This window comes from Puma concolor, chromosome B1, assembly GCF_028749965.1.
Source record: "Puma concolor isolate L17-30 chromosome B1, mPumCon1.1.hap2, whole genome shotgun sequence".
Lineage (NCBI taxonomy): Eukaryota > Metazoa > Chordata > Mammalia > Carnivora > Felidae > Puma > Puma concolor.
The window spans coordinates 65,443,303-65,471,188 of record NC_141670.1 but is presented as its reverse complement, the minus strand read 5'-3'; the positions used below and the strand labels follow the sequence as shown (position 1 = coordinate 65,471,188).

Below are 27,886 nucleotides of genomic sequence, written 5' to 3'. Positions count from 1 at the left end.
ACATAAGTGTAAGTATAATATATAAGTATATGGGTGTTCTCTGTGCTATCCTTGAAACTTTTATGTGATTTGAAATTATTTCCAAATAAAATGTTTAACAGAAAGAAGCACGGAAATGATAAATACAAGATCCAGCTAATGTGAGAGAGGCCGAGGAATCAGATAAGAATAATAGATGGATGTGAAGTATTAAATCTTCTCAGTGACATGTTCATGGCTATTCCTCTAATTACCATGCTTTGTAACTATATATATGTTGTAGATACTCTTGTGTGTGTGAGGTGGCGTATTAGAGAAGATAATAAAGGAAAAAATAACACTGTAAAAATGAATTTGAGCAAGAAATTTACAAAATAATTTTGCTTGCAGTTTTGTTCAAATGATACAATAATATATAAGCAATTTACTTAGAAAAGGTGTGGCAATTTATGTAAGATAAATTGAATATTTGAGAGAGAATTTTCAAGCTATTTGAGCTATAATAAGATCTTCAAGGATAAGCGTTGTTTTTATCATGGTAGAGGTCAAGCAAAGTCTAAGGGAACAGAAGACTCATTTGCTTCCCAATAATGAATTCCAGGACCTTGAAAGATATGCTTTACTATGTTGAGACTTGCACTGCTCAGAAATTAAAGGTTTTTTTTTTGTTCATATGATTCTCAAATTTTAAAAATGAAAATACAAATTCACCAGTAATTACAGAATGATTATTTTATGCAAAGAACTGTACCTGGAGATATTGGAAACAAATCAGTACAAAAACAGCATGATTTGCACCTTAAGGAATTTATATTATAAGCAGAAATAACTGTGTTATGAGGGAGAACATGAGATGTCATAAAAGAATAGAGCGTGAAGCACTCAGGAGGAAAAAGTGTTTGGGGGGGTCTTAAAAAACGTCAGCGGATCAAGAAAGGATTATAAAGGACGTTGCCTATGAGTAGACTGTGAAGTTTGGGTAGGATTGCAACAGGTACGTATTACTAGCAGAAATTCATACCAGGCAGCAGGGGCAGCATGAGAAAGATGAAGTTACACAGATCGCGCATTGTTCACACTGATAATGAATTGTCCAGGCTGACTGGAGATTTAGGAGAGCCACAGGCGTCACGGAGACCAGCTTGGAAAGGGGAGTTAGAGTGGATTGTGCCAAGCATCGTGAGTGGGCTGAGAGAGGGGCATTTCCCAAACATGGCGGGCACATCCTTCAGCAGCATAGGCAAACACCTCAGAGGTGTAGTGGTAAGTGCCCTCCTTCTGTCCGTCCTGAACGGCACCTGCTCTGCGGTGAAGAAACAGATTTCCAGTAGAGGTCCTCTATCTTGCTCATGGCCAAGTCACACCCATAATCCTAATACCTTCAAAGCTGACTTTGGTAGGGTCTTTCTGAATTTCTTCACTCCTGGCACTTTGCTCTGGACTCAGAATTACAGATTTGTAGATCTCGAAGTTGTTTTTCAATTTGGCTCCTCATTGTTTTGTATAAGGCAGGCATTATTTAAGATATTTGTATGAAATTGTGGTTGTTCCCTAATTTCAGTATCGGAAAGTTTTCTTTTCCAGTAGTTTTGTTTTGTTCATTTTTTCCTTCTTAAAGTTCAGGTAGGGGAGCTAAACAAGCATACACTTCTTTGCTATCTTACGTGCAAGTTACATATCTTCTTCTTTGATTGAGCTCCATGGGGAATTGAGAAACATTCTTGGTAAGCCTGTGGCTAGAATTTAATTTTATCAGCTCCAGAGCACAAAAGAGAATTTCCCTCTCACTGTACTACTGGAAATGGAATGAAGCATTCCCAATGTTTCAAAATTAAATTAAATCAAACTTTCCTTTCTCCTTTTGCATAAGGTTAGGGTTTTTAATAGATTTCCTAATTAGCCCAGGAATGAATTATTCCAACAGTTACAAAGACCAGTCCAATAGCCTTAAGTCATCCAGTTCTTACAAATACCACAATTTAGAATATCCCTAATTTCCGTCAAAAGTATTGGTCTTAGCAGAATATCTCACTTTAGAGTAACACTTTCCTCTAAAGAAAAAGAAGTGCTATTTCATTAGACCTCGCCACATTTTCCAAGGTTTTCATGATTTCCTCAGGGTGAAAACCTCTTGGTCGCAATCTCAGCAACTGTGTAAAGAGAAAATGTGATGACTAGTCTGAATTGCTTAAATTTCTTGTTGGAGCAGCCCCTAGGCACTGTTACTAAAATGTGTTGAGTTACATGAGGAATCATAAAATGGAACAGTTGAGAAGCACTGTACAGCTAATCATTTAGTTAAACTTTTTATTGTATACCTTAAATCAGAGAACTTAAATAACCTGGCCAAAGTTGACCAAAGCCAAATTAAAGAGACAAGATTAGAACTCAGGCTTCCTGACTATGCTCCTTTTTGCTTCACTATTCACAACTCCTGACAGTGAAGGAATACAGCCACTATTTGAACTTCCTCTTCCCTGGCAAATCCCCTCTAAAAGACTAAATGCCAATCTTTTAAAAAGCCAAGTATTTTTAAATATTTGAAATCACCCCCCAAAACTGTGTAAACAATATGAAACTGGTTATAACCTTTGCCTCTAGAGAAGGGAATTGGCCAGAGTAGAAAGGGGTATGAGAGAAATTTATGGTTCCTATATACTCATTTTTTGTCTTTTAAATTTTATAGTATATGAGCAAATGTTTTTCTTAAGTAGTTCTACACTAAGATAGATACATTAAAAGTGATAGAGAAAGAAAATGTGTGTGCATGACCAAGAAGATTCATACAGGTGCCAAGGTGACAAGGGTGGACATGTAATGGTTAATTTTATGTGTCAACCTCAATGGACCACAGAGTGCCCAGGCTGCCCAAATATTTGATTAAACATTATTTCTGAGTGTGCCTGTGAGGGTGTTTCCTGATGACATTAGTATTTGAATTAGTGGACCCAGTAAAGCAGGCTGCCCTCTCTAACGTGGGTGGGCATCAGCCAATCCATTGGAAATCCTAACCGAACCAAAGATGGAGGAAAGGAGAACTCACTTCCTCTGTCTGCCTTCTGAGCTGGGACATTGCCTTTCTCCTGCCCTCAGACTGAGACATACACCACTGGTTCCCCTGGTCCTCAGGCCTTCGGACTTGTTCTGAATTGCACCACCATCTTCCCTGGATCTCCAGTTTACAGACAGCATATTGTGGGATGTCTTGTCTTCATAACTGTGTGGCTAATTCCTCATAATCTCTTTCTGTCTCTGTCTCTGCTTCTCTTTTCTGGAAAACCCTGACTAATACAGTGCATTATTATTGTGCCAATACATTATATGCATTATCTCATTCAGTCCTCACAGTAACACTGGAAGATTTCTATGTGTTATGAGGTGGAAGAAGTTAAGGCTCTAGTCTGTGATATTTTCCTTTTCTCCCCTAACTGGGAGCACCTCTGGGGAAATGTAAAAGGGTGAATGACCCAGTGTAATCTCCTTGTCAACGCGTTAACCGAACCTCTGCGTAGACTAATAGATATATATCTATAGAATGTTTTAAACAGGATGTGCATGGTTAAGTATAATGTGTAGTAAAATAAAACCCAAGTCTATGGCATTGTAAGCATGTCTCTGTGGAAAATTTCACATAAACTAGAATATAAAAATATATGGTGTGTTGTAAACCCACAATAGCTCATTTTGAAAACTCATATATTAGGAGTCAGAGAGTATGTGTCTGATGCAGAAAGCAAGCATGTGGGAAGTCAACTCAATGTTCCAAAGCTCACTCTTTATTGACATAAGCCTGTCTTCACCCAAGCCCCTTCTCACTTCAGAACTCTCAGGACAAACTTACTGATTCCTAAACAGCTCTTTCATGATGATTGTCACGTAGAAATTTTGTAAGATACATTATCTGCAAATGGGCTTTCCTCTAGTTGTTTCTCAGAGAGAAAAAGGCGGTAGAAAGAGATGAGAAAAGATTCAAAGGAACTACATAGACACCTGAAATAATATTTATTTGTGCATGGCTTATTCAGACCAAACATCGAATTAAGATAGATATATTATTACCGTAATCACTAGAGACTATAGAGTGTAACAGCTATGAACTTAGCCTCTAGAACTCACTAGATCTGATCATAGCTATGTATTAGCTAGGAACTTGGCCAGGCTACTTAACTTCTCTCACAATTTTTCTTATGTGTAAAATGGAAACAACATTAATAGTACTTAGTTCATAGCATTGTTGGAAGGATTAAATAAAATGTCATATGTAATAAGTATCATAATGTATATTATATGATTATTACAACATTAATATATAAGTAATAAGTAATATGAAGTAAGTGCACCATAGGTATTAGCTATTCCTATTCTCACTGTTACAACTGAGGTTCAAAAAGAAACATCGGGGCACCTGTGTGGATCAGTCGGTTAAGCATCCAGCTTCGGCTCAGATCATGATCTAGTGGTTCATGAGTTTGAGCCCCACGTCAGTCTCTGTGCTGACAGCTTGGAGCCTGAAGCCTGCTTCAGATTCTGTGTCTCCCTCTCTCTCTGCCCCTCCCCTGCTCACGCTCTCTCTCTTTCTCTCGAAAAAAAATTAAAATGTTAAAAAAAATTTAAAAATAAAAAAAGACAAACATCTTGCACAAACTCAGTCAGTGACGGAGAATTCCAATCTTGCTTTTGTGAAAAGTTATGCTTAAATAAAATACAATTGTGTCTTGAAAAGTTTTGTAAATATTTTAACATTAAAACTATGCCTCGTGGTGCCTGGGCGGCTTAGTTGGTTAAGTGTCCAACATCGGCTCAGGTCATGATCTCACAGTTCATGAGTTCAAGCCCTGCCTCAGGCTCTGTGCCAACAGCTCAGAACCTGGATCCTGCCTTGGATTCTGTCTTCAGCTCTCTGTCTCTGCTCCTCTCCCCCTCGTGCTCTGTCTCTGTCTCTCAAAAATAAATAAACATGAAAAGAAAAGAAAAGGAAAAAAAGAAAAGAAAAGAAAACTATGCCTTGCTCTCTGATCCCAGAGCACTTTCTGCACATATCTATCATGCCACTTTATGGAGGGTATTTTAGTTTTGCTTGGTTCTTTTGCAGACTTCTGAGCAATCTATGAACTCAGAGCTGAAGTGTGAAATGATCATCTTTGTGGTACCAGTGCCGGGGGCAGTGGATGTTAAGCAGTGGTTTTTAACAGATATTTGATAAATGAACACTAAGTGCAGCAAATAGTGATAAATATACTATCAGGTTTGTAATTTTCAAACTCTTTAAATCATATTACTCAATTTTTATGCTTTATCACATACAGTTACACTTGAGCATATCGTTGGCAAATCATTGCCAAAATTTTTAATGATATTCAGTGGTAAAGTAGAAAAGACATTTTTCAAGTTGTACTTTCTCTAATCTAACCATAACATTCCACTTAGCAAATGTTACCCAACTCTCAGAGTAACTCAGCTTTATCTCATTACTTGATCAAAGAAACATAGTGTCTAGTGTCCAATTAGCATATCTTTCCAATAGTTGAGATCTTGAATTCCTCAGTGTTGTGAAAATAATTTAACTAAGGCTGTGAGTCTCCTCAAGAAATAAAGAGATAAAAATAAACATGTAGATTCCTTTCTTTATAGGAAATGTCTTCAGTTAAGTAAAAATAGAACATTCATACAGCAGGTCTTATTAGCATTTTTCAAATATTCTCAAACTTGTTCTTCATGGCAGCTTTCTGTTTTATGTAAATTGCAAAAGCATACACACACACGCACACACACACACAGGACCCCCCCCCCCCAAATTATGGAATTTGAAAGTACTAAAAATGGAAGAGTGCTAATTCTTTGATTAATACAGGAAAACTTGGAGGAGTGAGGTGGTGACAATGTCAGTAAGGACAAGTTAATATGAAATGTTTCAGGGCTGCATCTCAGTATTCCTATCACTATTGCAGAACATTTCTTTTTTGCAAGTACTCACCATGTCCACAAATGCAGGAAAGCTGTAATAGTGCTTAAGGGCTTTGCCATGCAAATCCATACCCAGGTGACCCTTACGTCTGTGAATCTACTTTCTTGGTTGAACAGTTGCACTTAGCCTACAATATCCCATTAACCAGAAAGATAATCAAAATGGAGCAGAATCAGTGATTAGAAAGTATAAATATAAGGAAGTAAATATACGAACGCATAAATATAAGCAAAATATAAGCAGGCCCCATGACTAAGTGGAACACAGATTGACACAGATTATTTTTATAGTATAGCTATAAAAAAACTTTTAAAAATCTATAAATCCAATTCTCAAGAGTCCCTATATTAAGCTCTAATTTCAGCATCAAAGTAGAATATTTTGTCCTAAATAACTGAGTGTCCAGGTACTGGAAGTATGAATACTGTTTTCACTGTTTCATTTGTTAGATGTGTATATATAGTGTATGTGTGTAACTGTATAATTAATTACATTGTGCCTGCTTAGTAGGGCTTACTGAAGATGGACTATTAAGGAATAAAGTCAAGGAAAAAAATGAAAGACTTCTACTTTATTGCGTCAATCGTTTGGGATAAAAAATATGTTTTAGAAGGCAAACTTTCATCCTCCCCTAAGCATTTATAGCATAAGACTCTTGTTTTGGACTGCAGAAAACATAAGCTTACTTATTATGTGAACATGTAAAGAACAATTTAACTAATAAAACCCACAAATGATTAAACCACAACATATTTAGAATGATTTTGTTTTCACGTTCTAGGATATATACATCTTATTATGCTAAATTGAGCATAAGCTCCTGTACAAATGTCAGCTCCTATAAAAATTAATGGGCTATAAGAAAGCCCATTGCTTACTAAATATTAAAATGAATTGGGATGATCTGTGAATACATAGAATTCATCATGTGTCTATAAATATCTTCGTGTCTAATGTTAAATGGAATGAGAATCTCATAATGTAGATTTCTGATAAAGACTGTCTATAATCTAGTTTATTTTACTTTTCAGTTAGTAGTCAAATGGTAGGAAGAAAAAATACAGCTGAAAAATTGTAAATATGTAAAAAAATAATAGCAAGTTTTTCAGCTCACACTGGTCAATGGAAATCTGTCTCTCTGTCTCTCTCTGTCTCTCTGTCTCTGTCTCTGTCTCTCTGTCTCTCTGTCTGTCTCTCTCTCTGCCTCTCTCTCTCTCTCTCTCTCACACACACACAAACACACACACACACTGACAAGTCATAAATCTTTTTTGCTATGTATGTACAGCAGGGGTTCTTAACTTGTAGTCCAAGACTGTGGGTAGAAATACAAATTATATATTTTGACTCAACTTCTAATTGAAGTTTGACATTTCTTTGAATTGTTAATTACAGGAAACAAAACCAAACCATCCAACCAAAAAAACAAAAAACCCCAGCAAACTATTAGCAGTACAGCAGAAAAGATAGATATTTTTATGTTACACAATAATAGTTGTTGCACCGAACAGTTTTACACTACTTTGAAATTATTATGGTGATTATAAGCCATTGCAATTATTATTTAATGCAATAATTTAAAAAGTGCACACTGTTATTTTTAAATTTTTGATTATTGTATTTTAATATAATTTTTCCCATTGTAATCTTATCTACTTTATGTTATACATTTTAAAACATTATTTTAAGAAGGAAACCAAGGACCTTACCAGACTGCAAAAGGGTGTATGCGTAGAAGATAGAAAATATAGCCACTCAATGCCTTAATCCCAAGAACCTGTGAATATGTTACCTCACATGGCAAAGGGACTTTGAAGATATGATTGAATTAGGGATATTGAGATGGGGAGATTATTCTGGATTAATTATCTAAGTGAGCCCACTGTAATCACAGGATCCTAATAAAGGCAAGGCAATGAAAGAAGTGGTGAGGGCAGCAGAGGTTGGAGTGATGAACTTGGCAAATGGGACTAGGGATCATGAACCAAGGGATGCTTTTCAGGCAAAGGAAACCAATTCTCCTCTGGAGCTTCAGAAGGAGTGCAGCCTTATGACACCTTGATTTTGGCTCAGTGAGACTCATTTTGGATTTCTGACCACAGCTGTAATATAATAAATGTGTTGTTTTAAGTCACTATGTTTGTGGTGATTCATTACAGAAACGGTAGGAAGCCAATCCACCATGGCATCAAAAATGCAGAACACCTGAGGATGGTGTTGATCACTTGTTCCAGTAGTAATACCAATTTTCCTATGACCTAGAGGTGATTTCAATGTTTTCCTATAGGAACATGTGCTTGGTTAGATAGACTATTACTAAGAATAAGTGCTTTGTTTTCCTGGAAATATTTCAGTGCCACATCTTTAAGGTTTTAGCACATTTATCATGGCCCCACACCAAAAATAAAAGAGTAGACATATTTTCTGTTATTTGGGGAATAATAATCACTCTTCAAATCTCAATCTGAATATATTTAAGACCTTGTATTTACACAAATGACATTCTTTACCCAAAGTCAATTTATTTTTTTTACAGAAAGTAATTTTAAAGGCCTTGATAGTCATTTGAATATAATTATAGCAATTTTTTTCAGCTGGGAAAATTCCATGTTTATAGATGCCTTATTTGTGCTCACACAGAATTGCAATAATAACTTATCAAAGGCAAAGTCCATGACCTGAAACCCTGGTCACTCTTCAGAGTGCATTGACCAATACATATAAGGCTATATAATTAATATAAGCCTATAGACAACCACCGTGGAATGACATATTCCTTGCTGTCATCATCTCGATGTACACTTTATAAATAAATCCATATTGGTTGATAAAATTGCATATTATTTGTATTTTGAGATTATTTTTCATAAAATATACTGTTCTATCCACCTGCCAGTATTAAAAAATCACTTATCTCATAAAAGTAGCTTGAGAAAACAGCATAATTTTGATAATGAGAAGCTCCTTGTTTTATGAGCTAGTATAGCTCTCTGTTGAAGCCATTCAAAGGCAATTCAATCATTTATAAACATCATCTTCATAATGTTAAAGCTATTGTTGCTATTTAATTCATTTGAAATGACATTGTGATGATAACTGGTTCCTGACAACTAAAGATTTTTTTATACAAAATATGGAAAGAGAATTATCCTTTAATGACACAGGTTAACCATATGCTATATAATTCAATAAATCACTTCAATAAATCACAGGCTTCAAGTTGGCCTAGTATTGTAAACCTTTTTGTATTCAAGGTAATGCAATAGACCCCAAGTTCATTGTATGAATTCTATTTAGATGAAAGCTTGTTAAATTATACTTCTGTTTTTTTTTTTAAGTCAGTGTGAGAGATCTGATGGCCTTGGGGAATGTTCTAGTGTTCATAGCCAGATTTCTTAGTTAGCCCTTAGAGCTTGAATAAGAGCCTTAATGTCAATTATCGCTTTGATCTTCTGTGTCTAGGAATGCATTACTGCCCTTTATACAAAATACAAAACTCTGCTAAAAAGGTCAAGCATGAAGCAAGCACATCAGTCTGAATCAGTGAGTATTGACTGTGAAAGTGATGTTAAAAATGAACCAATATGAACCCACACCTTCATTTTTACATATTAAGAAACAAAAATGCACAGAGATTAAGAGACTCTACAAATGACTGTAGTTAGCATAGGTGAAACTAAAAATCTGGGTTTTCTGCCTTCTGATCCCATGTTCATTCCATTAGATCACTCAGTTTATCTTCAAATCAATTCAGTCCAATATATTTGACTCGGTATAATCAAACACCATTATGTGTTAGGTATTTTGCTGAGTGATGGAGACAGAAGAATAAGAGACATTATGCACTTTTATGGAGAAAGAAATATGTAGATAAATAGATGTATTCATTTGAGATTGATCAGTGCCTTAATAAAAACAGTGGGGGTCCAAAGAGGGAAGAAGTAAGCTCAATTTAGGAGTCAGCGAAAGCTTCACTGAAGAGTTAATTCCTTTACTGAGTTCAAAAGAAGGTCAGTTGTTTGTCAGACCAAATGGAAGAATATTATACCTATCAGAAAGAAAGAGAAAGAACATAAGTAAAGGCAAGAATGAGCACATCGTTTTCTGTGACCTTCCCTAGCCAGCACACTTCCAAAGGTAGAATTCACAGAGCGAAACCACGAACTTCTTGTATGCCAAGTAAAAGTGCCCTTCCCCTGGCCTCTGTGACTCAATTGGCAAGAATTAAGTGTGTGCCACAAAGTACCTCCTGCTCTGGAGTTAGGAGGCAGAGTCGCAGACACAGGTGTTCTAGGGAAGGCTGTCTCTCCCTTGGCCTGGATGTTATGAGGGGATTGTTAGAGTATTTGGACTTGTGTTATGTGATTTGGGAAAGGCAGCAAGGAAGTGTATTTTGCTCTGGATTAGGTGTTGTCAGAAAACGAGAACAATTCTATGATTATCTTAATTTTTATGTAGGAGGCAGGTGGGATGAAGTGGGACTAACGTTGTAATTAAAAAAAAAAAAAATAGCAGTGGCTCGTGTAGCCTGCACAGATAGATGCTTGTGTGCTTTTGTGATTTGCGCAGTGTCCTATTTTTCTGTGCTCAGAAATGACGAAGGAATAGCCATGGTTTTGCTCACACCATCCCAGTCATCCACAGTGACTTTGGCTGTTGTGGATGGTCTATGAAATCATTTATAGTGAGGAAGAAACAGCATAGCCTTGCCGTAAATGCCAGGGCAGCAACCAGCTGAGAGCTCTCGGGATTGTTTCTTTGCTTTCTCCGTAGGCATCTTCATCATTTTTTTTTCCTCCCTTAATGGGAATACTTTAATGTTTTACCACTAAGTATGATGTTTGCTCTAATTTTTCACAGATGCTTTTAACAAAGTTAAGAAAATTGATTTCTATTCTTACTAAGAATTTTTATTACAAAAGGGTGTTAAGCTAACCCATTATGGGACAATGACTGAATGATGAATAGAGATGAGAGACTATTATGAAGGCTTAGATGACTATTTCTAATTTGTCCGATTTCCTAGGTCTCCCTATCTTTGGGCTCTTTGCCCTCTAAAGTATCCCCTCCTTTGGCATTTTCATCGCATTTCTAAAATATAAATCATAACATTACTTTAAAGCTTATTCAGTAACTCTCCATTACTTACATAATAAATTCTAACATCCTCTGCATAAAAATGCCTTCAGGGTATGATTGATCCCCTATTTATATCTCTAACTGTACTTCTTATAATTCTCTCAGTCATCTTTCAATTTATTTATACCAAAATACTCATTAATTAAACAAATATTTGATGGTCACTGATCAGTGCCAAGCAGGGTTCTAAATATTATGAAGACAGCAGTAAATAAATAAAATAAAATTATAAGCCTTCACAGACTCCACAACCCCATAGCAGGAGAAGCTGAAAAACAACTCCTATCATATCTTTCCTTAAATTTTTTTAAAGCCAACGTGAAAAACTGATGAGTATTGAAGAATGACAATGGATATAGTCAGTTCAATCAGAAAGCCACACTCCAATTGCCGCTGCTATCTTTACTGGGGTATATCATCACAAATGACTTTTCTCTCAACTAAGAGAGAACTCTAGAAGCAATGTGCTCTTCCCTGGAAGGACTGGCAGTACCTTGTAGCATTTTACACCAGAACTATGCCAACTGTGACTCATTGCTGTCATTTAATAAACAGGAACTTGGATCATCTCATCATTCCACAGACGTCTTACTATATGCTGACATCATGCTAATTGAACTGGAAAAGGAGGAAGTGTAAATATTCCAGATGCTTTGGTGAGATACAGAAGATTAACATAAACCCCTGGAAAATACAGGGAGGGGTCTGTCACTTCATTCAAGTATCTGGGGCAGAGGGTGGTAAAATGGTCTTCAACATGTCATGATTTCTCTTCTTAATGAAGTACGTGTTTCTACATCTGGTAATCTTTCCTGAAAGACCACAATGCTTAGTATTTGGAAGCCGTGTATATCACATTTCTGAATGATCTAAAGGCTTATCTGTCAGCTTGCGGCGGAGCCGAGAAAGAAGAGAAGAGATTCTCCAGGAAATAGAGGCTGAAGTTTAAGTAGCTTTTCCATTTTTGCCTCTATGATCCAGCAACCCCAGTGATACTTAAATGTTCTATACATATGATCTATGGAGACTGTGGCTGCTTTGCTAGGAAAATTACAACAAAGCCTCAGAATTCTGGAGCAAATACAAGCCAGTTTTTGGAAAGCCATTCTCCTTTGAGATGCATTTCTTGGTTTGAACATCTGATCACTGGATACTGGGAGAAATTAGGAACTGAGAAACTCATTATGAGCTGAGCTTTATGAGATCAATTAAAAATGTAGATTATACATTGTAGCATTCAACTTGAATATACTTATTTTGGGAATATCGCCTAAAAGCCAAAGGAAGTTACATAAACAAGATGCTCACACTTCTTCTGGTCCTGCTCTTTTCTCAACCCACTTCTAAGCTTTCACGAAAAATTTCTATGACCAATTTTTATTGGAGAGGAAATAATTAGAGTATGATTTACAAATGATTTTGCATGACATGCTGGCATTAACTGGAAGTGGACTACATTTATAGTGAAGGTATAGAAGATATGAAAAACACTATCAATAGATTTGAGCTGTTATTTATACAATGCTACACCCAACAATGATAGGAAATATATTCTTCTCAAGTACACATGCACCATTCATCTGGTTAGATCACATGGTAAGTTATTAAAAATATCTCAGTAGGGGCACCTGGGTGCCTTAGTGGGTTGGGCAGCCAACTCTTGATTTCGGCTCAGGTCATGATCTCACAGTTTGTGAGTTCAAGCCCCACGTCAGCCCTCTCTCTCTCTTGCAAAATAAATAAATAAACTTAAAAAAAATTAAATGGCTAAGACTAAATCTAGCATATAGTTCTCAACTGGAGGTGGTCTTGTCCCTGCAGGGACATTTGGCAAACATTTGCAAACATTTTTTTTTTTTCACAACCGAGAGTACTTCCGGCATCTAATGGACAAATGCCAGGAAGCTGTTAAACATTCTACAGTGACAGACAGCATCCCACAACAAAGATTTTTCTGGTATAAAATATCAGTAATGTCAAGGTTGAGAAACCTGATCTGGCATAAAAGATCTCTACACCAAAATGCTATGAGACCCAACTGAGAGAAACTTAAAAAGACCTACATCAGTTGAAAGTTATAATAGTTCATGGATTGTTATGATGAGTATCCTCTCTAGGTTAATTTTTTGATTCAATATAATTCCCATTAAAACTTCATCAAGTATTTTGTAAAGAAAGAGACAAGTTTATTTTTAAAATGTTATAGAATCCTACCGGATCTAAAATAGCTAAAACAATCTTGAAAAAAAGAGAAAAAAAGCAGTCCTTACACCACCTGATTTCAAAACTCTAGTGTAGCACTGGCATACAAACAGACACTTGAACAGAATGGAGTCTAGAAATAGACCCACACATATACAATCAATTGATTTGCAGCTAAGGTGCCAAGTTCACTCAGTGAACAAAGGAAAACCTTTTTATTTATTTATTTTTTGATGTTTGTTTATTTATTTATTTTGAGAGAGAGCAGGAGAGCACAAGTCAGGGAGGGGCAAAGAGAGAGGGAGATAGAGAATCCCAGGCAAGCTCCACACTCAGTGAGGAGCCCATTGAGGGGCTTGATCCCACAACCGCAAGATCATGACCAGAGCCAAAATCAAAAGTTGGATGCTCGAATGACTGAGCCACCCAGGCTCCCCCAAGGAAAGCCTTTTAAAAAGATGTTTCTATAGTATAGCTAAAATCTACATGGAGAAAACCAAACAAAGCAGAAAAAAAGTTGTCTCCTATCTCACACCAAACACAAAAATAATTTTGATGGATCATGTGCCTAAGCACTAACCAAAAACTTAAAAATTAATTAAGTGAATTTCATAAAAATTTAAACTTTATGCTTCGCAAAGAAACACCACTAATAAAATGGATAAATAAGCCCCAGACTGGGGAAAAATATTTATAACACACGTGACAAAGGATTTGCACCCATAATACATAAAAAAGCCTACAGATTAATAGTAAAATGACAAACATTGCAATTTTTTAAGTGAACCAAAGATTTGGACACTTTAACACAAGAGAGGTACTAATGTTCAGCACACACACAAAAGAGCGCAAACTAAAACCATAAATGAGATACCATTTCACACCCAGGACAGTGGCTAAAATGAAGAGAACTAATCCCATCCCACTGCCTATTGGTAAAGATGGAGCAAATGGTAACGGCCCCTTGGACTTCCTTGGAGAGCTCTTCCCCTGCACTCTCGGGTCATGTGTTTCAGGGGGAGTGGAGACAACCTGTAGACTTCACACGTAGGCAGAAGATTTGAGCCTGATCCAAGCTGACCAACTAAAGTTAGGAAAGTCAGAACTGGATCTTTTAATTCTTGAGAAAGCAATGCTGACTTTTGTATTGGCACCTGAACTGGCACACTGTAAACAGGGTACATTTGGTGGTCACTGTGATCATCACCGTAACAGAACCTTCATGAAAAGAAAGCTACCGCAGAGTTATCCAGAGCCAAGAGGTAGAAAGACAGACCATTTCGGCACTGAATCCAGCAATACATGAGCTTGCTCTAACCCTGGATTTGTCAGTTAGGAAAAACAATAATATTCCCCTTTATACCAAGCCAGTTTGAATCCTTTATTTTTTTACTCGCAACTAAAAAAGTCTTGATTAGAACTGAAATAAACCACATTCAATTTTTTCTTTTCCAGTAAACAAAACTAACCTAGAATACATGTTAGGATCCATCTGTGTGCTATATTCTTTTTTGTGCAAAACCTGGGGGGTATACAAATTTTTCTGCTTTATAAGTAAAATATTTCAAAAAGTTTCTTCTAAAAATGTAGAAGATGTACTATAATGTGCTATACCTATTTTAAGCTGACGCTTTACTTGTGGGGAAGAAAATCAGTGGTTAAAATGAATGTGACCACTTGATTAGACTACAAAGAAACCAGCAGTGCCCCAAGAAATTAAAATCCATTATCTAAAGTGGTTGGGATAGAGAATAAACAGGAATATAGTGATGTGTATTACTTTCAAGCAGAAAAATCAAAGTATAACCAAGTTATTCTTGCTGCTGGTCGAATGAAACTGCTGGATTTAGAAAAATCTAATTCTATGAAAGTCTGAGAATACCTGCAGATGGCTGAGATAGAGAGTACTCAGAAATTTAAGAGAGAATGATCATCAAGGAAATATTTCTTAAAAGCCTGTGATGGTTGTATCTACCATCTATCACAAAGACATTAAAAAAACTATTTTTTGGACTTTTATTCATTTTTGAGAGACAGAGAGAGAGAGCAAGCAGGGGAGGAGCAGAGAGAGAGGGAGACACAGAATCCAAAGCAGGATCCAGGCTCTGAGCTGCCAGCACAGAGTAAGATGCAGGGCTCGAACTCACCCGGAGATCATGACCTGAGCTGAAGTCAGATGCCTAACCTACTGAGCCACCCAGGCGTCCGTATCACAAAGACATTTCTAAAATGAGAATTATGTATGAGGTTCAACATCAAATTAGTCAACTATAGTACAAAATCCACAACTTTCAGAACTAAAATATAATGAATATATATAATCAATGGTGTTATTTTTGGAATAAATTTTCAAAGACAAAAAAACAAATTAGCCTGACATTTTAATATTACAGCACAATAATAGTCTTCCATTCATTATATAATATTCTTCTAATAATTTCTTTTGTTTAGGTTCTAAGTCAGGCATACAGATCTAGCTCAGATAACAAGAAAAGCATCTTTCTTCTTTTTTTTATTATTAAGAAAAACATCTTTTATTTATTTATTTATTTTAAATATTTATTTACTTTGAGAGAGATCTAGAGAGAGTGCAGGAGGGGCAGAGAGAGAGAGAGAGAGATGGAGAATTCCAAGCAGGCTCTGCACTGTCAGCAGTGTGAGATCATGACCTGAGCCAAAACCAAGTGTCGACACATAACCCTCTGAGCCACACAGGCACCCCAAGAAAAATGTCTTTTAATAGATGTCAATAGCAAGTTGCATTTGTTAAAAGCTTATTATTATTAAGCACTATGCTATCTTCTTTAAATGCATTATCATATTTAATCCTTACAATAACCTTGTGTTATAGATATCATTAAGGTCATTGCAAAAATGAGGAAACTAAGAATTACTTAAGTCAAATAAATATCTGTCATAAGTTATACAACATATGTAGATTTGGTTTGTCTCACTTCAGATTCCAAATATAAGTCAAAATAACAGAAAATTTCTTTGACATAAATTCAGGCACAATGAGTGAACTAAAAAATCTGCAAATTTAGGAACTACAGAAATAAAAATATACTGAATTAAAGAAAACTCAGTTCTCAACTTTCTGCTACTGGCTTTAACTCAGGTTTAACAGATCTCTCTCTTCAGGCGTGTAATCTCCATACTAAAATCTTTAAAAACTCAACTGCCGATAATTTTTCTAATTCTGTTGGAAGAAACAAAGCTCAATTCCCTCTGTGAACATTTCTAAAAATCTAAATTATGGTCTGATATGAAAAAAAAAAACCATCAAATTAGTACAGATAATCTTGGAGAAAGCTACAACCATAGATTTGGCAATAGATGTGGAGAAAGGTAGACCTTTTTCTTTTTTTATTCATTTCTGTCTATAACAAAGCCTTCAACGTGTATATTTCTGTTTTCTCCTATTTTACATTCACATTTTACTCATCTGCTTAAAAAAAGTCAAAGAATGTGATAAACTAATGTAATGAGGATTTTAAAAATGAATTACTTCATTTCCTTTCAGCAGCTTAGACTATTATGTTTGCTTCCAGCACATGTGCGACTCATATTCCACCCCTGGATTCTCTTCCTCATCCATCTTCATGGCGCCTTCAGTTCCGAGGTGCTAACATAGACATGTGCGTGCTGCCTAGTGCACAGCAGTAAACAGAGCCATCGTGTTGGAGAGCATCATCTTTGAATATTGCATTGGCACATGTTTCAGAAAAGAAGACACATTTTCCAGACATCGCACACTGTAATTAATATGTGACTTTCTTCCCAATCTTTTCCTCCAGACACCAAAGTTCTGAGTTTAATTTGCTCATTAAAAACCATTCATTTCCGGGGCGCCTGGGTGGCGCAGTCGGTTAAGCGGCCGACTTCAGCCAGGTCACGATCTCGCGGTCCGTGAGTTCGAGCCCCGCGTCGGGCTCTGGGCTGATGGCTCGGAGCCTGGAGCCTGTTTCCGATTCTGTGTCTCCCTCTCTCTCTGCCCCTCCCCCGTTCATGCTCTCTCTCTGTCCCAAAAATAAATAAAAAACGTTGAAAAAAAAAAATTAAAAAAAAAAAAAAACCAATTAATTTCCTTAATACTCATCTTAATATCCATCATTATTTATTTGGACCACAAAATCTTACTACTTTAGTTGAAATTTTCCCAAATATAAATTATATGAATATGAATAGAATTTGGGGGGGCACAATTACTTACAAATAGTTATTCATGGCATTGTAAAATATTTCAAATCATAGAAAGCAAGGGAATTTTCTTTTTTTATTTTATTTTATTTTTTAATTTTAATTATTTTTTTAAGAAACAAATGGACACATTTTATTGTATTATTATATTCAATAATAGTTATTTTTTTCCTATGTGCCCAGTGCTGCTGTTTTTACTGTTGTATTCACTGTACATTTTTTGACTCCAAAAAATTTAAAAATTATTTTAATGTTTAATATTTCCAATATACAAAGAATTCTCAATAAAACAAATAATTGAAGGAAATGAGAAGCAAAAGATATAAACAGACAATTCACAGAAGAGGAAATTCAAACATCAACAGGCATATAAAATGATCTTCGATGTCTCTATTATTAAGGACAACACAAAATAAAACCATAATTGAGATGTTATTTTTAACGCATCAGATTGGCAAAATTTAAAAGAGTGAAAGCATTCCCTGCTGACAGTGTTTCAGAAAAACAAGAGGGCAACTTACTGAAATTGTTTTGGAAAGAAATCTGTCAATAACTGTTGTTATAAAAAGACATACACCCTTTGACTCGAAAGTCCCATTATTCTTCTAATCTCACCTCCAGAAATAAATAAAAGAATACCTTCATATAAAAAATAAGCTGCTTTTTGTAGCATGGTAGCACCAGAATGTCTATCAGCTGGAGAATGCTGAATAAACTACGTTATACCCATGCCCTGAAGCTGTAAAAAGTGTATCTATATCCACGGACCTGAGGAGATATTAAAGTGTACTATAACTAAAAAAAAAAAAAAAACCAAACAAAACAAAGTTTGAGTGTAGCAGGTAAAAAATGGTTCCATTTTAAACAAAACAAAATTAAAAAATTTACATGTGTTACATATCCAAATAAAAAAATCCTGGGAAAGCCCATTTGAGCAACAAGGGGCTGAACAAAATGGAATTATATGTGTATACACACACACACACACACACACACACACACACACACACACACGGGGGCTGTTAAACTTGATTTACATAGGGGATAAGATCAGAGATGGGTTGAGAAGTATGAGATCATTTTTTTACTGATAAAAGTCTGCATCATTTTTCTCATTAAAATAAGTTTGCATTATCTGTTGTAATTTTAAAATCTAAAATAGAAAGACTTTTTAAAAATGATGCTGTAGTGATGATCTAAGGCCAATTTCAATGTTGAAGAAATCCCAGCAAGATCTGAAGCCAGTGTGGGGAGTAAAATTTTGTGTCTAGGGAGTGGGTCACACACATAGCTCCAGGGGCCTTGCAGTTCTGCTCTGTGGATGGCCACTGGCAAGCATTCAGATTTGAAAATGCTGCATCAGCTCACATCCAGCTGAATTCAGTAAGAGGCCTCCTCCCTGAAGAAGAGAGTTTTGATATGCTTAGAGGGGAACTGAAGCACTGGAAAGAGAAAATTGAGCAAAGTTGTGGAGAGGTGAGTCAGGAGATGATGCCATCAAACCCTTCCTGAGAGGAAAGCCTAAAAAGGGGAGGGACAGAACTTATTCATGAATGCAAGTCAAGAAGTTTAGGACTCTTCAATCTTTATCCTTTACCAAGAACAGCTGGTGATCACACCGTTTTGCTGGACACCATTCTGAGGGCCTTATCCATTTAACTCATTTAATTCTCCAACAAACAGAGGAAGTTGGTCCTATTGTTATCGGCAATGTAGCTGAAAGACAGAGAAGTTAATAGTCTGTGGTCTTACAGCAAGTAAGTGGCAGAGTGGAATTTGAACCCAGATAGATAGTCTAGCTACTTAAGATCTCTCTACAAATTCTATTTCCTAGAATATGTCAAATTACTTGATACCTTCAAGTCTGAAATGTTTTCCCTTTGTATGTAATATTCTTTTCTGCTCATCCAATATTAGCATTTCCTTTCCCAGTCTCTTCACTGCCTAAGACCCAACAGCTGCCATTTTTCATAATACTTACAGCAATGCTATAAGAACATGTTATGATACTAAATGACATGAAACTGCCAATATTCGAACAATTTGGACCTACAAAAGTGGCAGTCTCATATGTTTCAATGTAATATGTGCCTGTGTTTGTGAATATTATAGATATATATTTCCCCGTGAAGAGGAAACTCCCTTGGTGTCCCAACACTTTTTAAAAATTTGTTTCTCCAAAGTCTATCAGAGTATCTTCTCCATAGTCTATATTCAGCAAACAGAATATTGACATAAATGCTGATAAAGAGAAATTCTGAAGTAGAAAGGGAGATGCAGAAATAGAAAGGAGATGATAAAGCAAAAGACTCTGAGGGCATGAGAATTGAGGGTGCAGAAATCAGTGTTATCATTTGGCCAAATTCTTAAGAAGAGGCATCAACATTGTTCATAAAATATATCTTTCTATTGTACCTTTAGGGTCAAAGACACTCTCCAGTCTATTGATTAATTGATGTATTTCCTGTTTCAATGTTGAAGGACACAAAAGCAAAAGAAGCAGAAATTCTAAATGAGTGGGAAATATAAAACCTAATTGAGTTAATTCTTTAAAAATGGGAAATGACGTGAATCAGTCTTATGAATGCTTGGAAAGTGCACTTAAGATCAAAGAGACAATAGTGAAAGGAAAGCTTTCAGTGGAAAATTTTCAGGATGAAGACAGTACTCAATGCAGTGTTCTCTCTTCCACTGAATACATGGATGGTAGAGTAATAGTCTTTACAAATATTGAATGTGGCTAAACTAAATAGAAGTCTTTAAGATAAAGGTGAATGTAAACCAGCACCAGTATCTATAATCCATTTCTTTTATGAGGGAAGAAATGAATTTTTAAGACACACTAGTAAGGGCAAAACTGGAAAGGGTTAGAATGAGGATGACTGATATGGGCATAGGTGACATTTTAGTTCTCAGAATTGTGATTTGTAAATTCTCTAGTTTGTGAACAAATCCATACAGTATGTCACAGCCCTTGAGTGGATAACGGGGCCTCTTAGATACCTGAGATGAATACTACCTCCTATCTTCTGCTTTCTTCTTTAAATTCAAATATCATTACCACTTCTCTCTTTACTACCTCAAAGCTTCTATGAAGTTCACCCTTTCTTTCTTCTTAATTCAAAGCCACTGTTTCTTTCAGTGCTCTGGACTTACTATATTTCTGCCCTCATCTTTAAAAAGTCGTAGCACTCTTTCTCCATTGATTTCCAAGCCTGATCCATGACCTCTGTCTCCCCTAATCTTAAAAACTTGCTGGGCCCTGGGTGGCGCAGTCAGTTAAAGGTGTTTGGCTCAGGTGATGATCTCACCGCCGTAGGTGAGTTCAGGCCCCACGTCGGGCTCTGTGCTGACAGCTTGGAGCCTGGAACCTGCTTCGGATTCTGTGTCTCCCTCTCTCTGCCCCTCCCCTGCTTATGCTCTCTCTCTCTCTCTTTCAAAAATAAATAAATGTATTTTTTTTAAAAACTCATAAAATTGTTATCTTTTTAAACACTGTACCATTAGTGGTAAAAATTCTCAAAAGTCTTGTCTTATCTCACTGGCTTAATTTTCTCACCAGTAACTCCATCCTTACCTACTGTAATTGACTTCCACCTTCCTCTCATTATTCAGTGCATCTGTTCTCTTGAAGATTTCAGAAAAAAAGAAAGAATAGTTAATGGGGTAAGGTCTCAGACATCATGAGAAGTTATGTGAGCACAGAAACAAGGTTACAAGAAAGTCTTGAAAAGGGGAAGCAATGTCAAAAATGGGAAAATGCCTAGAGAGCAGAATGCGGAGAAAGGCTTGGTAAAGCCATGTCCAGGAAAGAGTATTGCTAGTCAACCTAAAATGACACTATATTGGGAAACAGTACTGTAGAAGGATATGACTTTTGTGAGACCCAGCAAATGAAAACCTGGAGAGTCTGTCTTGACTGGGAATTCATGAACTACTTTCATGAACTACAAAGAGAAGTCATTATCACAATAACTAAAAGTGTCTGCATATAGGTCATGTGTTTACTGTATAATTTCAGATATTTTGGTTGTGGTGAGCGTAGATGAAATTAGAAAAGAGAGAGAAGGATAAGAGCGACATGCAACCTGGAAGAGAGATAATAGTCTGAAGTTTCCATGTGTTTAAGAAGCCTCTGATATTTGTTATCCTTAGGCTAGGAATCCAAGTCCGGAAAACTCTTTGCTAGCTTTCACCATGTACCTAAAAACTGGGATGACTTCTTCCTTTCTCAAAGACTCTCAAAGACTTATTAAGTTTCCTTAACTTCCTTACCACCTATGTCAGACCAGTTTTCCTGGGAGGACTTTGTAGGCATTGGCCCACAGGTGGATCAGTATTTGTTACCTGAAATGGCTTATCACAACTGATTTAATAACTACCATTCTCAAGTAAGAAGCCCCAGGGTAAAATTTTGGTTGCATAAAGTAACCAATTATAACTTGGTAAGAAGGAGGACAGCTTCTTATGAGATAATCACCACAAGATAACCTCGCCATGAAAAATACAGAAATTTAGTAAGAGTTGTTCAATTCTGGGGGTGGGGTGGGGGTGTGGGGAAGGGCCACAGGAATCAGATATTATTTTTAAATGTTTCACTTTCATTTACAAAAGTAAGATATATAAAATTGTTGTTTAGATAGTGTAAGGAATAGCCTCCTTATAGATCCAGAAAAATAGAGTGTAAAAACAAAATAAAAAATATTCCCAACAGATAACCACAATAAATTCTCCTTCATCAGTTCATTCAGTTGTTAACCATTTCCAGCTGGAGCTTGGGTTAGTAGTCACATTGGGCCACTTCTCAACTAAAACTGAGGAGTTTCCTCAGATATCCTGATGCAGTCCACTGATACAGTCTGAAAGTTGTCTAAATGATGTCTGTTCAGAAACCTGTCCTCAGAATCTATTCTCTGAAATGTCAATATTAGTATTAGTCCAAGTTTTTAAGTTTCCTAAAGATCTTGGAAATTATCTTCAAGCTGACATACCACAAAACATGATTAGTCTTGAAACAAGGCTTACCACAATCATGATTCAATTAAGATAATAAAATTTAGTTTTTGATAATGGCAAACATTATGTAAGAGTAAAGGTAGCCTATTTGATCAGTAAACCTATTTAAGTTTAGAAAAAAACAAACTCAAATAGAACAAAATAGAACCTTTTTTACATTTAACATTGATGAATCAGAAGATACAAGCCTTTTTTTTAAATTTTTTTTTTTCAACGTTTTTATTTATTTATGGGACAGACAGAGACAGAGCATGAACGGGGGAGGGGCAGAGAGAGAGGGAGACACAGAATCGGAAACAGGCTCCAGGCTCTGAGCCATCAGCCCAGAGCCCGACGCGGGGCTCGAACTCACGGACCGTGAGATCGTGAGATCGTGACCTGGCTGAAGTCGGACGCTTAACCGACTGCGCCACCCAGGCGCCCCACAAGCCTTTTTTTTAATTAAAATTATTAAACTGGTCCTGTTGGCTACAGGATTATCTTAATTATAGAAGCCTGGAATCTTAAAACATTTTTGAGTTAGTATTCGTAAGAAAGTAAATTTTAACATTTATTCCAACCATGGGCTAGAAAAAGATGCCCTTTGTGGGCTGAATTTATCCCTCACACAAACAGTTTATTATGTCTACATAGTACAAATGGGCTACCATTAACTAAAGACCAGGGGTCTTGAAATTTTTTCTTTACTTATTCCCAGAAAATTTAAGGTGACATCAAAAATTTTTTGTTATTAATTTAAAGATGTAATGTCTGTCATATTATTAACATTGCCTTTTAAAATTGTTATATCACATTTTTAATATATCTGATGGAATTAGAATGACATATCAAATCTGAAAGGGATAAATGAATTCTAACTACATGCAGTGAGTTCTCTAGAGTTCAGGGCACCATGCCCTAGATTGTCCTAGATTGCAATAGTGGGAATATTTTGCCCTGGACCTGCATTTAATAAATTCTGCTATTAAGAGAGCAATTTTTTTAAATCTAATTTGTGGAAATTGGCATCAAAAATAAAACAAGGTATTGGACCAAAAGTAAAATGGAAGGTACAACAGGTATATTAATTATTATATTGTCTTTCAAATGCACTATTTATACAGTAGACTCTACACAATAAACTAAAATTAGGTTCCTCTAAATCTAGTAAGTTCATGGTAGCAGTATATACCATCAGAGATAGTCACGACAATCAAAGATAAAAAAAGAGAAACAGCTTATCAGTGACAACAAGCAGGAGTTTCACACCAATGAAATAATACATATGGCTGTGCATTATCCAGGAATCTGGTCACATGTAAAGGAAAACGTGTTTCTTATGCATCTAAGCAAATAGCACAAAAAATTAAACAATCTATTGGTCTATCAGAAATAAACATGGAACTTAACTTCCTCTACCTTGAAATCATACAAAGTATAATTTCATACAATAGACACAAATGAATGATAATCTTTACTTTCTTTTTTATCAGGAGGCTGAAAATGCCTTTCATCAATCTTAAATATTCCATTTCCAAAATCCGTAGTTGAATAAGGCAGAGAGATATGTCAGGGCTTGTGAACTGGATGAAATAAAATGCTGCCATCTTCAGTATTTCTTACTATTGTTCTTTGCTTTGCTCTCCCGAAACTTTAAGCAACAATGCTTTGACAATAGTTGAAAGATAGGAGGAAAGCCTTGTTAAACCAAAATGTCATGATTGCCACCATGCCAAACCACAATATATCTTGAATTCAGAACATACTCATATGGGTTAAAGTAACTTTCTAATTGGCTTTAACTTTACCAAAATTAGCAGCAAGGCAAGGAAAGATGTAATGATTTATTGCTGGTTCATAGTGACTGCATTAAAGAAGGCTTTGCCAGAATCCATATTTTGAAATGTTCCTTTGTTTGACATTCTGGAAGATTTCACAACTGGTGATGAATGATAACAGTAGGATAGATGAAAGGTATGACTTTCTTTGAAAAGTGGTAACAGGGGGAATCATGAAAGAAGATATTGGGGGAAAAAAATCACAGGGGTGTCCTCAGGCAGATCAATGTTAGGAACAAAAACATGGAGTTAAGGATTTGGAAATAGGTTCACTTAAAATATTCCATGCTTACATGCCACTTGGAAAGTCTTCAAGCCCCACCCTCTGCAAGGTCCATCTACCTTAGTTTGAAGACTGTGAACATAACTTGCTAAAATTATTATGCTGAGATCTCTTTAGTTTAACTTCCTAAAGGACTTTAATAATGTAATATTTTTAAATGAAATATTAAAAGAGAATATAATCCAGATGTAATTGCATGAACAGACAATTAAATTTTTGTGGAAATTGACCATCTATTTCTAAAATTTATATGGAAATCCAAAGGACCAAGAATAGCCAAGGCAATATTGAAAACAGAAAGTGAAGGAAATGGAGGACTTAAACTACTAAATATTAGAACTTATGAAAAAGCAATGATAATTAAGGCAACAAAGCATGGGCATAAGGATAAACAAATAGACCAATGGGACAGAAACAAACCCATGCATGTATAGTCACCTGATATATGAAAAAGATAACACTCCAGTGCAGTGAGGGAAGGATGTTTTGAGGTTTTATTTTTTTTATGGTGCTGTACGACTATGTCAAAAATTGTATCTTGACCCCCACCTTCACACCACATACAATAATCATTTCAAGATGAATTATAGATCTGTATGTGAAAGATAAAAATATGAAGTCTGCAAAAGAAAACATGGAGAATATCTTCAGTAGTCTTGGGTAGGGCAAAGATTTTTTAAACATAACACAAAAAGTACTAACTAGAGAGGGAAAACCAATGATAAATAGGACTACATTCTGTTCATCAAAAAAAAGTCTTGATGGCGTGAAATTGCAGTCCAAAGAATGAGAGAAGATATTTGAATACATCTACCCAATAAATGTGGTATACAAAATATTTAAAGTACCCATAAAAGTCAGCAATATAAAAACAAACAACCTACAGGCAAAAAATTTGAACAAGCCCTTTCAGGTGACCAATAAACATATGAAGATGCTCAACCTCATTAGTCAGTTGGGAGGTACAAATTAAAACCAGGATGCAATACCACTTAAACAATAAAATCCAATTAGACTAAAATAAAAAAATATGAACAAAACCAAACCTTGATGAAAACAGTGCACAACTTGAATTTTCATATTCTGATGTGAGAGTTTAAATTAGTATAATTACTATGGAGAGGGTTGAAAGATTTAGCAAATAAAAAGATAGAATACTGTTTATGGAAAAATATTTGTCAGTACATGTTAAAGGTGAACCTGTGTACAGCCAAATGACAAAGGAATTACCCTGATTTACATAACCAATAAAAATAACTTCACATGAATCCTTTTCTAGGACCATCTCAAGATGAATGGAGCTTTGGCACTTCTGGTATGATGTCACATTTACATTTTTATCGCAGCACATGTGAACAAAATGCGATAGACCACCATGGAGCAGAAATCGTGAGCCTTTGTCTGCTGTCACCAGTGAAAGAATATTTTTTCTCAGTCCTGATCTAGACTTCTGTGGACTGCAGGGTGCTTCTTCTCCCCACGGTCCAATTATGGTTAGAGTTGATGAAATTGCCCAGTGAGGGAACACATGTTTGGGCATTTTTCAACAAAGTTTTGGACTTATCTGCTGTGCTTTTGTGGAGAATACTTAGAAAATTAAATTTATTAACCTCAGAATTATTGGAGAAGGTTCCCTTGCTCTGAAAACTGGCTTGCTAATGATACCGGCTATTATTTTTGAAACTAGTGATCTAGAGGCCTTTCATAATGTAATTATTTTATGTGGTACTAACGAAGTATGACTTAATGTAAGGCAGGCATTGCATAGTGGAAACGGAGATTACGCTTTGTGTGGTGTAAACGAGGCATTATTGAACAAAAGAGAACTGAGTTTACCTAACCCTTTAAAGCATTAAGCCCTGTATGTCTAAAAGAAACCTATACAGAAACTCTACATCAGTAATTCTAAGGATTGACATATTCTAGTTGAAATAGCTTTCTTGACGATAGGATAACATATAATGTGAATATTTGCTTCTTTCTCCCTGAGTTGTAGCAAATGTTCTCTGAGTGCTTGATGCAGTTCACCAAATAAATCCCACTTTAGATGGTATAATTAATGGTGTGCCTTAGACACCAGGTAATATTTTCATTTTACTTAATGAATATTCTAATATCTGTACTTTTCATGTGGGAATGGATTAATAATGTTCAAGGTCTTTTCAAGTTTCTCATTTAATCTAAACCTGGATAATTTCATAAATGCATCTCATGACAGTATTGCTAAAAAAAAAAGTACACACTTTAGAGATGTTTAATGTAAACTCAAAGTTCTCATTTTAGGAAACTTGAATAACATTCTTATGCAAAAAAAAAAAAAAGTCCAATAATTTAGCAAGTGGAGAAACCTTTACTTTGCCTTTTTAAAATTTGAGGAACATTTGTGGTGCCTGGGTGGCTCAGTTGGTTGAGCGGCCGACTTCGACTCAGGTCACAATCTCACAGTTTGTGAGTTTGAGCCCCTCATCAGGCTCTGTACACAGCTCGAAGTCTGGAGCCTGTTTGGGATTCTGTGTCTCCCTCTCTCTCTGCTCATCCCTTACTAGTACTCTGTCTCTCTTTCTCTCAAAAATAAATAAAAACATTTAAAATTTGTTTTTAAGTTAAAAAAATAAATTTGAGGAACAGTTTTCAAAGTCATCTACTACAGTCCAAGCAAAATATCTTATCATCTACATCTTCTGAGCGATTTTGGACAATGATAAATGTTGTCCTCAAAACAGACCTTATTCTTACCGAAGGCAACAGTTTTATGGAGCATTTATTTTAATACCGTATAAAGGAAACATTGAAATGTTTTAAAACGTTTGCTCATTTCCTGATTTTTAAATGGATTACTGCTTTTGATTGATCTTGGAAGAGGAGAGAAAGAAAGAAAGAAAGAAAAAAGAAAGGAAGAAAGAAATCACAAATTTATAATGTGGGCATACTTACATACTATATATACTCTCACATCATAAATTTAAATTATTAGAATGTTTCACCTCAAAATTGTTTTACTAGGTTTTAGTTACAAAGTTAAGTTGCAGATTAATTACATAGTTGCCTTAAAATTTAAATTCCTCATCATCTGACAGTCATTTGAGTTCACAAACTGTCATTTGGAAAAAAATTCAACAGGGAATTGTTGTGATGATATATTATATATGTTAATTTTTAAAATTTTTCATTTTAGAGAGTGTGCACAAGCAGTGGGGAGAGAGGGAGGTGGAGAGAATCTCAAGCAGGCTTCCCGCTCAGCATGGATCCCGATGTGGGGCTCCATCCTACAATCCTGGGATCATG

The 27,886-nt window shown here is 35.8% G+C and overlaps 1 pseudogene; it reads left to right on the top strand.

The window, feature by feature from the left end:
- The first annotated feature begins 1,191 nt into the window (after window positions 1-1,191).
- LOC112858865 (uncharacterized protein C3orf38 homolog) lies at window positions 1,192-26,457 on the top strand (annotated as a pseudogene).
- The last annotated feature ends 1,429 nt before the right edge of the window (window positions 26,458-27,886 follow it).